This window comes from Anopheles aquasalis, chromosome 2 (genome assembly GCF_943734665.1).
Source record: "Anopheles aquasalis chromosome 2, idAnoAquaMG_Q_19, whole genome shotgun sequence".
NCBI classification, from domain to species: domain Eukaryota; kingdom Metazoa; phylum Arthropoda; class Insecta; order Diptera; family Culicidae; genus Anopheles; species Anopheles aquasalis.
Genome location: NC_064877.1, coordinates 9,927,297 through 9,945,000, shown reverse-complemented (window position 1 = coordinate 9,945,000; position 17,704 = coordinate 9,927,297). Strand labels below are relative to the sequence as shown.

Here is a 17,704-nt window from a genome sequence, read left to right as displayed (position 1 = left end):
TAGACCGTTGAATTCCGATGAAGGAACGATGTACCGGGTACCACGTGAAGCATATCGAATTATGTCAACCTAGCACACATACGTGCTCGCGTGCACACATACACAACCACACAGCGAGCAGACGGTTCTCGATTGATCTTTCGTTCCACGTACGTCGCAGACGAACTCGCAGCAGACGCTATCTGTCCGGAACCGACGGAATGACGGAGGAATGTCATAAATCCGATTCCCTCCGTCCATCCCCGTGCTTCATTAGTCAAATCGAACGAAGAGCCAGCCAGAAAGTCGTCTCCGTTGTGGTGCCGATTGCCGGAATCCGGTATTTGATTGGAGCAAACCATTTTTCATTTCCGAAAACATAATGATACAATGCGCTGCCGTGTGCGATCTAGAACTGTGTTCCATGGTTTCTGCATTTGTTCAATACTATTGCTTGGTACGACTATTGATATTCTATTATGATCTGCTATTGGCATTGGAATCAAATGATGAATATCTGATCGAGAAGCAAGACAAACATTAATTCCGAAACAAGATCCACACCAGCCGTATGATACCGGAAGCCTTTGTCACGCGATAAATCCGTCAAACCGGCATCCTTTCACCGGCGCTCGCTTAATTTGCCGACCGCAAAACATTAATGTCTCGCGATACCAAGCCTTTCCACGCCGTCTGATTAAGAAATCGAATTTCTTCATCTGCAGAGCGATGGAAGGTAGCGCCTTTCATCGAGTGCTTAGCACGGGATCATAATTTACCGGCTGCGTAACCGGGCCACCGGGCCACCACGAGCCCATCCTTCGATCGTTTCCAATTACGGCATCACCGGCAATCGGTCCCTCACCCTGCTCGGTTCCCCCGGTGCCGAGTTTCGTAGGAAAATCAATAAATCTTTTCCACTCGCTAGGAAAGTCTTGCGTTTCGCTTCGCTCATCGGCCTATGCTAATCTGGTGGCTCAATGTCTCCAGCTCTGCCGTGCCGGTTGACCGTTAGCTAGCCCATTCCGGTTGCCAGTTTGATCAAGATCGCTACTGTGTAATGTTCTGATTGTTGGCGCACTAATCCACCTCTATAGCATCGACAGCGCAAGAAGAAGAAAGTAGAAACAATGAATGCGAGAGCTCAACTTTCTTCTCGCAACAACTGAAAAAAACAAGAAACAAATCCATAGAAAACAAAACCAAACATCGCTTAACGTCTGAAAAGAAGAAAACCACGAAGCAGAGGGCAACCGGCTTGGGGAAACACTCATCCGATGATGAAGTAGTAGTCTGACGGCGACGGTCGGGAACGCGAGAGGCCCGCAAAAGTTAGACTTCCTTCGCAAGCTCGAAATCTACGCCACGGTTCGACTCATACCGCCGCGTGATAGGCGCTACAGCGACGCTCAACTGCTACAAATTGATACAACTTCATAAATTTATGCCTTCCGCCAAACACTCGCCGTCGTCGTCGTCCTCCTCCATCGTGCAACACGATGCCTGCAGCAGCCATCGAGCCATTCCTAGAGCCGGCAGCCGGCAACTGACAGTCAGTAGGCATCGCGGCCCCTCGCGTAGGTATCGCTTTCCATCACGAGCGTTGGAGTGTACGCGGGGATGCGGGATCGTTTGTTTTAAGAATCCGGTTGAATTTCAATTGACACTAATTTGACGGGAGAAATGATAACAGAGCGGCCGGCACTAGGCCCGGAGGCATCGCTCGTTGGATGAATTATTGCTTCGCTTGATGAACTCGTGTAATTTCGCAAATGAGCCTAATCTGCTTTACATCCTTGGCGAGAAGGGCCTTCTCGGTGGGGTGCGCTGAATTGCGTAGCACTAAACATAACGAACGTAAATGAAGCCGAGAATCTTCGCCTGGCTTTCCATGTATTGTATAATGTTCAGGAATTATCGCTTCGGCGTGCAAGGCCGGCCGGGAGAGCGGCTTAGTGTGGACGAGAACGTGTAAGGGCCTACTGTTTGTCTGGTTATAGGATCACGTTATCGTACAATGCGAGAAAACGGACCAGCTCGTTGAATTATCCAGTAGAAGAGTTTGACCTTCAATGAGTAGCCAGTCTTTTCAAACAGTTAGCCAGCATTTCGATGGGCATTCCACAGAATACGAGCAAACGCCAATTTTAACACGATTTTAATGACCGTTTCTAGCAGATGTTTGGTTGAACCAAAATCGTCACTACCACCACTCGCCACGGTGTAAATGAAACGAGCAAACATGTTCTGCTGACCGTCTACAGCCGCATTGACCATTGCGCACGAAACCGCCGTCACCGTTAGCAGAACATTACCGGGACGACAGCGAATGTAAACACCTTCGGCAAATGCGGTCACTTTTATGCGCACCATAGAGCTGACTCTGAGGTGGTGCCTGGAGAGCGAACCAAAAAACAAGAATAATCCAAATTCACCGAACACCAAAAGCAGGAAATGGGAATTACGAAACGTATACGGAAATGGTTTTGATTGGGTGACAAAAAAAACCAGCAAAGTAAATTATGCTTCTTGCGTCTACTAGCACACTAAACCACTAATTGTAGTGTAGTGTAGACACTTTTGCCGACCAACGCTCTGGACCGAGACTTTGGAAAAATGCTCCATTCGCTTCCATGTGCATTCTTTTTTACTGCAGAGTGATCCTCTCTCGAGCCCGGATAGCTCAGTCGGTAGAGCGTTGGACTTTTAATCCAACGGTCTAGGGTTCAAGTCCCTATTCGGGCGGCATGAATCTTTTTTGAAGATGCGTCATCGATCTCTACGCGCACTGTTGTCACATGCAGAGAGAATCTTCTTTGGAGCTGGAGTGGATGCGTTGGCGCCATGGCAGAGAGATAACAATGACAATGGGGATCAGCATGAGAGAATCACCTAAGATGGTGGTTACTCGCCTGGAACATCACAGTGAACGGTAGAGAATATGCAAATTCGCTTCGCGCATCGTGAGCGTGGCCAGCGCGTAACTCTAAAGCTTTGGAGTCGGCTCAAAGAAAAGTAGGTGCGTTGGTTTGTTTTTTAATAAATGCTTGACCCCTGCAAGATCCGACGCAGCTTGTTTAACTCTCGAAGATTGTCTATTAAGATTTCTACCTCGCTTAAAATGGAGGCAAAGTAGGCATGGCACAGACTAAAAGCGACCGAAAACGATTCATAAATGGTGATTCTTGGCTCGGCAATCGCCTGCAACGGTGGCCTGCAGTAACATCTTCCGTGTACCGTAGGTCAACCATGTCCTCGACCTCTTTAAAATGTAATTAAATAAGCATTTAACATCCGTGGCCTCGCGGTCAGGTCTAGCTTTTGCGCACCGAACGACAAACGTAGACCCCGCATAATGATCTCGATTATTATTTTTATATCACGACGCCATACCACCACTACACCGTTTGAGGGTGTGTAATGTGATTGTATAAGCAACGTTGCATCCTTTCTGCTGGCGATGATAAGAAAGGCGGCGAACGCTTTAGCGTGAAATGAGGTCCTAAGGTCCCTCACTCGAGGACACCATCGAGAAGAAAGAAGATGCTTGATGTCGCTAATAGTTTCGGTACCTTGGCCACACAACACCTCCCGTAAGGAGGTACTCTAAAAGAGAGTCCTTCACACAGTTAGTGTGTTTGTGTGCGAGAAAGAGAGCGGAATTATCGTTCCTTCCCTCTTGACATGCCATTCCATCGCAATTGACAGCCGGACTATCTGCCATTTTCGGGAGTACGCGAGCAGACGTAACCTAAGCACCAAGAGCCTTCAACCCCACTAAGCACCCGTTGATGGCACGTGACGAGGACACGGGAACGTGTCGAGTACTTTGGCATCCTCGGCAGCACGAATCTGTTGCTGCAGCACCAGCAACCCCTCAACGCGACAAAAGCGGCCAGGACGCATTCCGCGATGCACAATCTTCCACTCCTTCCACTGTTTTCAGATTGCAGCGAAAAAAGGCCACAAGCAGCAGTCGTCCAGTACGATGCCTCGCAAGGTAATGAATTCGCTGCGACCATCGTTTCACTAATTTCGCTCGTTAATTTCCTCCCAAGAGCCCGGAAAGCCCTTGAAATGTCGAGTACTGCTGGGACTAGGAGGACAGGGAAGGGTTTGAAATGAAAATAATGTCTTCCACCAGGGCACGACCGGCGTTTCCAGCCAGCGAGCAGCATAAGTAGTTGTAATTGCTCGTGTCAAGTGTTCGTCTTCCTGGGCTGCTGTCAGAAGCAGCAGAACGCGACGCAAGTCCGCATCTGCTGTGCAGAAGAAGCGGATTAAAATGCATCGTTTGCCATCGTTTTTCATCCTCTGGCCGGTTAGATGCCATTTTGCAATCCGAGTCCTCGAGTCCCGTTGGCACTGGCAGGGTTGAAGTAAGGAGCCTGCACTGTTTCATTTGATTGATCGGTGACAGAAGGGAACTTGGCTGTGAATGAAGTGGAGACAAAATGATTTCCCAAACGGTTCTTACCGATGCACCACTACAGCTCGTCGGTGTCCTGCAACATTAACATTCCCAAGGAAATACCATGTTGCTCAAAAAGATGGTATACTATTTTAATGTCCCTTTTCCTGTGGCTTGTCACTAACACTAACATTACATTTTACTTTTACAATGGAATCCGAATGAAACGGAGCAAACGAAACACAACATTCCACCGCTTCGGATGCTTCCGCATGCACCAGACCAGAGCGAGCATAACCATCATAACGGTGCGAATCCTTGTGCAGAAGAAGAAAGCGCGACGAACACAGAGATATAAATATGTATTAAAAGCTAAGCTCACGGTGAGTTCGCTGCACGCGAAAGTGCACATCCATGTTTCGGGCGCAAGCTGCATGCCACCACCTAGCAGCCAGCCAGCCAGCTCCCTCTGCACCCAGCGAGTTACCATACCGCCGAGACGCTGGTGGCGCTGTTTTGCATAATGTACCCCGGGATGGAGATGATTTCACGCAAAATGAAAGGCGCATTCAGCGGACGGATCGGAACGGAATTCACGAGACCCGCTTAGCGAAACAAAGCAATGCAAGGAGCATAAGGACCGGTCGCTACTCTTCCATGTTTTTTCCATGTAAACGAGACGAAAGCGAGCGAAAGATGGACAGAGAGAGAGAGAGAGAGAGAGAGAGAGAGAGAGAGAGAGAGAGCAAGGGAGGCAATTCCATCACTTTCCATCTGTTTTTGCTCTCGATCACCACATCGTTTTCCTTCATTTTGTTTGGTCGTTCTCGTACCTTCCTTCGGTCTGCCCGGTCTTATCGCTCCAAGCGCATCTTGAAGCTCGAATCGGTGCTCCTCTACTAAAGATCTTGAGCATAATAGTCGGTGAAGGAAGAGATGGAGGAGACCCCGTGTGCCCTCCCGGGGGTCGCGGTTGAGGTCTTAATTTGGAGAAATTTACTTTTCCAGCTCAACGGCTGCCAGCCATTCTTGGCGCACTCGGGGAGAGATTTCATCGAATGTAAACCTCCGCCTTGCTGCTGCTGCTGCTGCTGCTGCTGCTCGAGACCGGGCTACAACATGTTTTCCATATCAATGATAACATCATCATCATCATCATCATCTTCATGATCATCCGCATGGCAGTCATAGCGCGCTTCAAACCCATCTCATGCTCTTCACTCTCACTCTCTCATATCTTCATCAACAACGACGCTTCTTATGGCGATCAACATCAGCAGCAGCAGCAGCAGCATAATCATCGTTCAGCAGCGACCGTCTTGGCCCGGCGCTTCATCGCGCAATCGTATATCATTTGCATAATACGGTAGCACGCAACCGAATGGTGGGTCGAGGACACGGCTCTCAAACCATAAGAAATGAGGCTAAACGCAGGGGCCTGTAATGTTGCTGCCCCTATTTGAAGCTACCCGAGCTTTCTTGGGAATGTCTTCGGTGTCTTGCGAACACAAAACCGGTGTTACTTTCTTTAACCAAAAAAAAACCTCCTAGAAAAGAGAGAAGGTTGTTTTAAAATGGAATCTGCATGCATCTGCGAATGAGCAGCAGTTGGAAGAGCGGCACGCTTTTGACCATTAAACGGAAAGTTTGCCCGAGAAAAAATCGACGAAAAGCGGTCAAAAGGAAGGCAAAGGTGCATCGCTCAGAGGAGCAGTTTTTTTTCCATTTGATCGCCAGAGGGGCGAGAAAATAATCTGCGGCAACAATTTACAAAATTCCACTTTTCCTGGTTCTCGTGCTTGCCCTTTATTTTTTCGTGCTCGGTCGCTTTCTTTCATCACTGCCGCGAGTGTGCCGGGAATGCTCTCCTTCTTCTTCTGCCACGGACCATGCCATCGACAATTAAAATGGAAGGAAACTATCATCTTGTGTTGCGGCTGCCGGTGTCCTCAGAGTTTCAGCAAAATGGAGCGAAAAAGGAGAGCAAGCGAGCGAGGGGAGGGAATGGAAAACGCAAATATCTCCTCTTTTCCGTACCATTCCACTCAACGGATCAAAGCGGTACAAACCCATTAAGCGATTGCAGTTGATAGCAATGACCGGCCCCGGAACGGACCAACCGACTGATCGAGCCCGGCGTCTTGTCGAGCAGAACCGATTCACTCGTAACAGTGTTCCGTTCTGTTCACCGTGCAGCTTTAAAGCGTGTCACGGAACAAAACCGTCCATTTTCTAAATGATTCTTCATAAAACTGAAAACCCTGGCCAGGGGCAGGACAGGGCCGAGTGCAGCTGACACAGGACCACAAAAGACCAACTCTTCCTTTGCGGCGTTACATTGATTAATGAATGCATTGGGAACCGCCGTGGTGCACGATGGTGCCGATCGTGGTCGCTTTCAATCAAGCAACCAAACCACGTGGCACTGGCGATGAGAAAGGGAAAAGGAAAAGAAGAATGGAAAAAAAGAAAAAAAAAAAAAGGAAGCAGGAAAAAGGGGGGACTGCAACCTTTCGGATGCAGCGTCGCGAAAATTGGCCGGCAATCGGTGGAGGGAGTTCAATATCGAAGCAGTTAGTGTCACTTGGTCGCCCAGCAAAGGGGTTCACTTCGCTCCCTCTTTCCCTGGTGGCTTCGTCCACTGTCTGGATCATGGCAGTACCGCCAGAGTTCCGGCAGGAGTAATTAAAAATTTATTGCAATAAATTATTGCTCACCACGATGAGTAGGTGCAAGGCCAGGCGTCGTACCGGGCGGCTCCGGTGCCCTCATCTTCCTTCTCCTCCTTGTCCTCCTTTCGTGCTGAATAATATATTTAATACATGAACTGTACCTTAATTGCAATGTATTTTGTGAGAATAATTTATGCGGTCGCATCGTATAAGCTCACCCACCGATCTGCTGCTGCTGTTGCTTCTTGTCCGAGAACTCTTCGTCGTCGCATCGCCCGAGATGCAAAGTGCTGGTGCTGGTGATACTGCGACGATCGGTTGCTTTAACCCGGCCCGATGGCCAAGACATTCAACGGCCGGTGTTTCGTGTTCATCGAGAAATTAATGGACCCATCAACGGCTGGTCGGCCGGTCGGCCCAGCATCGGTTTCGACCTCGGCTGTCTCTAACGGCCCATCTTAGACCAACAACAAGGAACATGGGATCTAAGCACGGTACGCCACACAAGTCGTGGTCGCATAAAGCCATAAGGAACATGCCCCGGTACGGTGAAACCGTTTGTTTATCTGCAATGTGCTACCGCAACGTGCTGTCAAAATCGATGACCAAGCGGAAGAAGGCGCTCTAGCATTTCGTTTGATCAAGCCCCCAGACCGACATTAGTGTTACAGCAGCGCATGAGTTAATGCTTCTTAAGGATATGTTTACATTATCCTGGGATAGTGATTAAGCGCAACGATTGAATGCACTGAAGCTCTCCAAGCTGCTATCGGCGGTGTACCGTCTCTTTCAAGCCAATGACTCTGATTCACTCGCTTGCAGTCCATTCCAAGAGATGCCCAACGTCAACATTCCCAAGTGCGTCCCTTTTCATGCTAAACGCTGCAGTTACAGTCACAAACTTGGATCCTGCTCTGCTGGACTCCGGTGCTGGTCATTTGAAGCACAAGAGTTGAGCTCGCTAAGGTAAAGGCATCTCCGGACCGGCACACAGGAGAGCAACCTTTCTCCGAATCCTTGGAAGTACTCTCGCTGAGTGGTGTGTGTGCATGCGTACGTATGTGTGAGTGAACGTACCTTTTATTGATTCAAAAGATTAATGTTTTTCCTTTGAAGTTCAAATTAATTTTCTCTGAAAACATTTTCCCTTTCCGTCCTGTTCCGATGTCGGTTGCTTCCATGGGCAACGGAATACACCAGCCATATCATCGGACCAATTCCTGGGCACCAGCTAAACTCCTGGCTGTACCAAGGGGCTGCCTTGATAGCTATCCTTTGCCAGCCAGCCTGTGTAGAAAGCCAGATGATGAAACAGTGATGAAGTCTTAGGCCTAGGGATGCTCTACAGGATAAGCTGTGGTTAAGGTTACCGGGTTGACCCAAGGAAGCTTGGTGGTGGATGCCCCACCCTTGGATGGGAGTTTATTTAGAAAGGAAATTATCTTGACAGGCAAATCAGCATCAGCCAGGATCAGGAGCCAGGAGAGCACGCAGCACGCAGGTTTGCGATGGTCGTTGGGCAATCAAGACCCAGATGCTACAGAATGCGGGAGCACATCGATCGCTGTAGATGAAGTATCCTATCTGGATTTTGCTCGTGCTGTTCCTTGAACTTTAGATTGAGTTCGCTAAAATCGTCCAAACTTGTCGACGAAGGCTGAAGATAGCTTCCCGCAAAGCTTATTACTCAATTGTGTCCAGGTTCAGTTTATTTACAGTGAATTCTCTCCCATAGTGCCACGCTGAGGTTTTTACAGTCCATTCGCTGGAAAAGCAATTCGATTTTGGCATTTCAGATGATTTCTTTGTCAACGCAGACCATGGCGTTAGCCCACACGTTGACGAATCACAGATGGATCAACCTTTTGGAAGCCAACGAGGTGCTCTCCTAATGCCTAATGCTTGAGCAAGAGCAAGCAAAAAGGAATCAAATTTACGGTGGTGCAATATAATCCATCGGATTGAAATGTAGCCTTGAATGAAAGGTATACAACACCAAGAGAACCATTTAAACAGATCAAGAGTCCAACTGATAACAAAGTAATTGTAAACCACAACGATCCAGATATTTATACAAGTTACTTTATAAGTATTCTTCTAATAAGAAACAACAAGAACTCTTTAATCAAAAAGAAGAAGCGCCTTCGTTGACAGCGTCAAGACCCCAAGAATCCTTCCATCGCAATCGACACCAACATCATTTAATAAATTCTAACCTCACCGTAAGCCTTCAAGTGCTGGTGCCGTGCCGACGGAAGCACCATTTTGTCAGACCGATCCACCGCGATAGGAAGGAAACCATTTTTTCCCTTGTCAAGCGACCGGCGACCGGGATGGATTGATTACCGTCAGCTGGGATCGTTAGTCAAAAGCATCCTGCCCGGGATGGTCGGCGTGGAAAAAGGGTAAAGCTTCTCTCGCACCTTAATTAAACCCAAGCTCTCGCTCCCTCTCTTGCAGACAGACGCTCTGGTTGACTGGCTTGCTGGCTGGCTGGACAAATGATAACTTGATTGAGGGTTCAGGTCAGTCGCTGGATGTCGCTTGACATTCGCGGCGCAACAGTAAATACGTCATAAATCAAATCATTCCTCCATTTCCGCGTCGTGTCGAGTAAAAAAGCTTCACAAACACAGAAACACACGTGCACGCAGTTCTTTGGCGAAGGTGTGCTACGCCCAAGTAGTCCACTTGAACTTGAAGATGAAGCACCAGAAGCACCAACAGCAGCTCCTGAAGCAAAGCGGTCCCCCTTCTTGTCAGAGGACCTCACATCCGATGCCATAACACACACGCGAAGGGGCTGCTCTCTTCATTATTCATTAACCATCCTGGGGCAGGGCACTTGGAGCAACTTGAAAGGCCACGTCGCATGAGGACGTCTTCTACGGCCACAATTCCGTCTCCGGAGGGAGCGCAGCGTCACCGCGCCACTGTCATCCGGCCACAGCCATCCAGTCGCACCACAAAGCTACTGACGAGTGTTCTTTTAGGGCCCAGGGCACCACGTTGCCAGCACAAATTCACTTTTCTCCGGGCGCCAAGTCCTTCGAGCCGGTGTTTCCGCTTCCGCCACCCACTCCATTCCACCGCCAAAGATTTGCCGCTGATTGCCAGCATATCGAGCAGCGAAACATAAATCAAATTACGACCACCACGGTGCGCTGCGCTGTGTACGTGCGTCTGTGTTGCGAGTGGCGAGTTCTCTTTTTCCGCCGGTTCTACTTGAGTCGAGTGATTGCTGGCCCGCTTGTGTGTCCTTCAGGACCAAAACCAAGGCTGAAGCAGACGCCATGCGAGCTCGGATGCGTTCGTGCCACTGTCCGGGCCTAATTTGCCAACCCGTGCGATTCAGGTCACTCTTTTCGGTCACACGTCAAGGTCAAACGTCAGGCGCCACCATAAGGTTTCATCGAAGAGCCCGATGGTTTCTTAACTCTTCTTTCCTTTGCTCTGCCTTAGCAGAAGACAAAAGCGAAGAAGGAACATTGAAAACATCTGCAATACCATCCCGTTCCTGCCACTTCAACGACGACAGGACACCGCTTAGTCGGCTCGAAGGACGGTGAAACATATTTTCACGCTCGCGAGGGTGTGGCCAGGCCGCTTTTGACACGGTTCACGGTGCACCACCGGCACCCGGCACCCGGTACTGATGCGCGTACGACGAGCTGGAGGCCACGACGCGAAAAATGCCATAAATCATAAGTCGCGAAGAGCGCGAACTGGCTGGCCTCCACGCCAGCCTCCAGCCTAGTACCGTGCCGTGATTTACCGATTTTCCCATTAAAAGCACCTAATGTTGGAATGTTCGCCCGGTCCGGGGCGGAGGTCAACAACGTTCGTTCGCATGCCTGGCATGCCTCCCCCCCCCCCCCCCCCCCCCCGGGCTCTACACATCAACACCTTCAACGTCAGCAGCGCCAATTCGCTGCAATCGCTTTCGTCGGTTCGTTCGTTCGCGCCTGTTTTGCGCCTGTTGTTTCAACACTTTATCACTTGACACGTTCCTTCTTGACGCTCCCTCCTGGCACCAACCATTTATCATCGACGTGTGGCGTGCGTGTGCGGCACACAATTACCGAAAGTGAGGTTTTACGCGATCGAACGCGCGGCCGCAGTGACTGTCAAAAAAGGCGTTCGCGACGCCTCGAATTCGGTGTCTCTTCTCTTCAATGTTCTGCTGCCAGTCAACGAAACCGCAAGTTAATAATTAAAAAGTCTTTTCGCGTCCAACAAAATCGTCCGGTTCTTTCACGCGGCACCTTCGCAACTGTCCACCGGTAATGCTCTTCATATTTCACTGCCTTCCGCCTCACTCTCCCCGCGTTCCCCCTTTTCGGTGGCCACTGGCCAAGATTTATGGCCCTTCGCCAGGTCATTTCTTTACGCCTTGTTGCATTGTTGATAAGCACATAACCATGTTCTTCCTGGCTCTCTGGCCATTCTGGGGTGGGGAGACATTTGCAAACATAAAACAGTAGAAAAAAAATGACAGGAAGGAACGACAATCCCGGAACAGTGTGCTGCACGGGAGGAGAAAGACCTCGACGACACTCATGCTGCTGATGCAGACGGCCAGCAACATTACGAGGCCGACTGTGAGCCCAAAAAATGTGGCGGCATTACAACAACTCTTTCGCGCTCGCTTGTGGCGCCGCTGTGCTGTCCGGTGAGGCCGCGGCACAAGTTTTGGTATCGCTTGCGGTACCAGCCAACTCCCACCACCCTCCCTGAAACACTAATTAGCTTTAAATAATTCAAATTTATGAAAATGGTTTCTGCTACACTAACACCACCTTCCTCTATTTCTCTCTTTCTCTCTCTCTCTCTGTATCACTACCTCACTCATTTCACGACACTAAGGCACTAAGCAGTCATCAAAATTTATGGCAAACCGAGGCCATCAACGTGACATTCGTGCAGAGTCGAGTCGTTGCTGCATGTAAGGACTGCAATAGGCAGACAGAATGCGCTGCTTCACTACGATACCACGGTTCATGTTAACAACCCTTCACTACAATACACAACGAGTGCAACATCATGTTCGCACAGCTTTTCGTAGATCCTTTCACAACAAAATGACGAACGACGAAAAGTCTGTTTTGTCGGTCTGCAGTGCCCTACTACTTCATCAGAATCCTCAGCTCAAACTTTGAGGAGCACTTCGCGAACGCAAATATGGCATCAAAATTGAACAGCTTCATCCAATGGATAATGTGAAGAGAATATGCATCAGCGACATCGAGATGCTCGAAATGTTTCACATATGCGAAGGAAATATACGGGAGCAAAGTGCCAATTTGGTGCATTGACAGCAATTGGAGATTTCATCATTAATTAGGTGCTCTAGGAAGGAGTTCTGGGATCATGAGCACTACCAGCGGAATATAAAAGCATCGCATACTACAAGTATCATTGAGTTGCTATTGAGAATATTCGCATTTCAACGAACTTCCACTTGCAATTTGTTCCGTTTCTGGAGGAGCAGAAACTCGTTAGGCCGACAGAACGAGCTACAGCATGAGCCCGAGCCAATCGCGTATCATAAACAACACATTTTACTACGCGCCCTTTCGACGCCGCAATTTTAAAGTACCAAACGGCCCGGGCCAACCAAATTCTACCAAAAATTATTGAAAATAATAATGTGCTCCGAAATGCAATTCCATTCCTCCTGATTGGACTGGGCTGGGGCCAGCCAACCCTCTGACAGCTTCGTAAATTCGCTAAAAGCATTCGCCCATCAATTATCATTTAGCCAGTGAGCCGCAGCAGGCAGCAGAACAGTGTAAGCCGACGATAATAAAAACACGAACCGGCAACCCGCGCAGTCGAGATCCTTTCGCTGTGGTACAGTAGAGGAGCAGAAGTGTCCGCTTTGGGGCCCAAAACATTTCTTTAAAAAAAAACACTTTAAACAAACGGAAAGTCCAGATCGTCCACTTTGACCGCAGAGTGCGCACCTCAAGTGATCCAGTAGTCCAGTCTACACTTTTGATAACAGATTAAGTTTTACCGGAGCACAACACGTGCCCGCTCGTGCGATGTTCTCCCAGGAGTGGTGGAGACATAGAACGACACGCTCAGGGACAACTGTTTGACGGACGCTACGGAACCATAACGAACTCACGCTTGTTCCATGGTCTGGTTCGGCTACAAATTTCATTAACACCTTGATTGACACATTCCATTTCGACACTGGCGGCGGCGGCGGCGACGGCCACTCCTCGGAGGCTGAGCCTTTGGCCCTGCCTGAAGTAGAACTTTCGGCGTCGAGGTCCGAGGTCACTGGAACGTGACTCACTCACATGCCATCTCCAGGCGCTCCGGGGCAACTCCGGGGCCTACGTCTGATTACGTCCGACGGAATGTTGTCGCGTTGAAATGCGAGCGCCTGCACGCCGTTCGACGTGGCCAGTGATTGACTCATTAATTCAATCATTTCCGAAACTTTACGGACAACGCCCCCGGTGGCGTTATGCGCTGGCGAGCAAGGTTGCATAGTCGCCCGGCACTGTCACTACAATAAATCAAGTCCAATAGAGACGTAAACGAAAAATATTATCCTTTCATGCTCAGTTCCGGTTCGCTGCCTGCCAACAGCACCGGCACCGGCACCGGCACCGGCACCGGCACCGGCACCGTACGATGCTCCATCATCGGTCTATGGAACCTCCCGGAGTCTCGAGCATATAAATAAATATTGCCCATCCCGGCAATCGCCTTATGCTCCCTGGTGAACTCCGAGAATCGGTTCGGGGGGTTCGGTTTTGACGTTCTGCTTCCACTTTTTTTTCCGTCCAGTAAAAGAAATCTCCCCATCCCCCGCCGCCACCCCGCCATAGATCGACATGCAGCGTCTATGTGTATATGTCGCATCGGGTTCGGTACGGCTGCCCGGTTCAGGACATGAATCATCCTGGCACCCGATACGGAACGATCGGTTCAGGGGACTCTCTCCCTCTCTTTCCTCTTTGTAGTTTGGTTTTCTCGGATTGCAAGGCGTGGTGCCTGATCCAGGAAGGAAGGAAGAAGCAGAGGAAGCCGCCGCGATATCGATGGGTTTCACTTGCAAACTCCTACTTCCAAACGAACGATGGTTTATAAATAAATTTAATATATTTGGTTGGCTTAAGTTCGCCGCCAGTCGGAGCGCCAAAGAAGCTTTTGACTGCGGTTCCCATAGAGGCTTTAAGTCCGTTTTCACTTCATCTATACGTAGGGGTGTGGTTTTTGTTTTCTATCTCAGAGCACAACATTGCCAAAGGATCATGGAAGCTAGTAGCGTAGTCGTGATCGGTGACACGTCACACATCAATTTGCTGCCATATGTTCTGACCCAATATTCTATCGAGAACTCGTGCACCTTATATTCTGCCCAAGCTCTCTCTCTCTCTCTCTCTCTCTCTCTCTCTCTCTCTCTCTCTCTCTCTCTCCCACTTTGCCCTTTTTCTGGCTGTAATAAAATAAAAGTTCAAACCCTTCCCTCACCCACCCCACCCACACACATACACTGGGACGCCATTACATGATGCATCACGACCACGAGCTTCCGAATGGAAGATGGATCAGTTTCACAGCCCAGTTCTGAGCTGACGCTCAGATCTTCCCCCACTCCCTTCCAGGAACGGGTTATGTTGGAAAGGAGAAGCTGTGGAGTGTGCTACTTTCCAACTCATGTATGAAATATGTATTTCTTATGAAATATTTATTCCCGGGCGTATTTTTTTTTTCTCTGCACCGACATCTTTCGATACGCATCGCAGCACCACGAGCACCCCCCCGCGCGAGCTGTCGCGCGCCAAAGCGAAACGCATCGCAAGTGGCGTTTAATATACGTTACGGATGTTTTTTTATGTTTATAGATTGGGTTATTTTATTCATGGCTGAGCATTGATTTATGAACCGATAACCGAACTGAACGGAACGCGTGAACCAACTGCGGCATCGTACGACGCTGGAGGTATCGGCAATCCATTCCCTCGCTCGCGTCGTAGCCTGCGCCGTGAACTGTCCTTTTCCTTTCGAATTGCTTCTCTTTGTGAGGCAGTTTCTTTCGGGATTCGGTGACTCCTCTTAATTGACTAAATGGTAGGCACAGCGCTCGCGAGTCTGTTCGAAGTCCACAATGCATTCCAAGACTTTTGCAGACATTTGAAGACGATGCATCCGATCGATATTCGATCTGCAGACTATTCTCTAGTCTATCACTACTTATTTTTACGATTTCACGACAATATACGGTGATAATTTCTATGTTCTAACATGTACACTATGAGATTTTATGCCTAGAAATTAACGAATCCTGAGAGACTGCTCATCGTGTTTCGAAAATTGAGTGTACGATCGCTAAAAAAGTATGGAGCCATTGATAAACATCTATACATATTGGCCATTGCGGAATTAATGCAGATTTTGTTAATAGATAACAGGATTAACTTGAAAATCCTAAGAAAAAAATGAGACCGCTCTATCTCTATACATTTTTCTCACGTTATAATACATTTTGCGCCAATAGTGCGCACAAGAAGTGAAACTAATTTCTGTTGTTGCTGCTACCCGTTCCCGCAGTTAGTCTAACAACGTAACAGCCGCTGAATGGCTTCAGTAATTCGTTACTGCGGCGTAGTTGCAGTGCACTCCACGGTACCGAGAAGACCCTGGATCTCGGTCCTTCTTCGCGAACCCCGTGCGACGTGTGTGACAACGATGAAGTGCGCGTCATTAGTGTCACGGAACTCTGCTCTGCTGACATTGTCGATGCACTCACCGGTATTGTCAACGCAGGGACGTGTCAACGGCCCCCGGACTCTTTTACCAACTTTACACCTTCTCACGTTGTCGTCGTCGTGCTATTGACAACCTCTCCGCTCGTTTCGTGAGTGAGTTTGACGCATCCGCGACGCCTGACTTCTATCCGTACCAAGAGGAACAACTTCCGCCAACATCAAAACCCAATAGAATAGCAAAATTGTTCTGTTCTTCTGCAAACCCTTCGTTCTCGTTCTCTTTCTTTAGTAGTGCACCGCATCAGTGCATCGTACGACGCTGGAGAGACACGGGACCAGGTTCAGCATCGTTCGCACTCCTTTGAACCGCGACTGCTGGCACCCAGGATCGATGGAACTAGCTATTGTTAGCATTTTATTGCTATTTAGCGCACGTGGTACCACCGTACCCGTCTTGCTGGCGCTTCCTAACCATGCTCTTCCCAAACTAACTTCCCGGTTTCCTCCTCATCTTGCCTCTCAGTTCTTCTGTTTATTGATTCGTGGATTCGCACTGGCGACGTCGATGTCGACATCGACATGGTGTGGCTTTCATCTCCCGCATGGTGTAGTCGGGAGAACCGTGGGTTCGCGGAATGCTATTGGAAAACATGTTCGATTTGTCACCTCGGGAACATGGTGGGCACCTGGTAGGGGGGCAGCAGCATGGCTGTCACCGAGCTGTTGTGTTGAAAAACGAATTTACATCATCATCAGCCAGCCAACCAACCAACCAACCAACTCCAATGTTACAAATGGCATTGTGTGCCTGTGGAGCTGGAAGGAACAAAACAATGTGCACGAATGTCTATGTGTGTACGCAATGGCACTGTGTAACGTGCAGCGAACTGTAAGCGCATCGGAATGCTGCAGCATAGTTCATTTCCTTCCTCGGAACCAACCGGAAAGGAGAAGCGTAGGGAGTGTGGAAGTGATATTGTTGTGCGAACATGTGTTGCAACTGTTTATCCCACTGGCATCAGCTCACCCCGCCCCGGGGGGCGGAGATGATGGTGAGTGAGTGGCGGTAAAGGATTTTCCCTTGGTAGGAAACATAATGCAACATACTTTTGCAACGACCTAACAGCAGCTGCAGTAGTGGAAGTGCAGTAAAACAAGAAACATTTCAGTCATTCATCTCTTCACCTCTCTCTTTCTCTCTCTCTCTCTCTCTCTCTCTCTCTCTCTCTGCCTCTCTCTCATTCTACTGACTCGAGAACTTACTTAGCATTTATACGATTTTGCTCTTTTTTTATGCTTGCACCCCTCGAACAAAACATTCATCAGCATCAAAGCCAATTGATAAGCTCCGGTGTTCATTTGGTGAGTAGAGTCCAATCCAACGCCCACCCACTTTCTCACCCATGTTAGTTCCCCTCATCACCCCCTTTCCCCCCGGAATACCACGAAATGTTACATATCGCACTGCAGTTCTAGTTCGGTTTGCTAGCAGCGAGATCCATAACTTCTAATGCCGATAACTTTTTCCAACGGAACTCCGGAGAAAAGTTTTACCCGGTTTTTTCCCCCAGTTTCCTTCCACTCCCAGCAAGAAGTTTGTGGCATTGGAATTACCATGCCACGTGGCACGGGGGGAAAGAACTTTTATGCTCCCCGATGAAGGAGATGATGATGATGATGCTGGATGCTGGATACCGGATATCCGATGAATCGATGAATGCTGCTAGCGCAGCGCACCTTCTCGCCATAAAGTGGATAAACTAGTTTGCGAAACATCAGACATCAGACCGGGCTGGCTGGTTGGAGCTGTGTCGCATCCGAATGTGGCCCCGGGAATTGGCAACCGGATTGTCGGAATGGCGATGCGCTGGTGCGTGCCTGTGGTGTATGCGGACGCTGCAGACGCTCTT

The 17,704-nt window shown here is 49.1% G+C and overlaps 1 non-coding gene across 1 annotated transcript; it reads left to right on the top strand.

Annotated features, from left to right (window-relative positions):
* Positions 1–2,651: 2,651 nt before the first annotated feature.
* On the top strand, positions 2,652–2,724 carry Trnak-uuu (transfer RNA lysine (anticodon UUU)). Its single transcript has one exon. It is a non-coding gene; the product is annotated as a tRNA-Lys (tRNA).
* Positions 2,725–17,704: the final 14,980 nt, after the last annotated feature.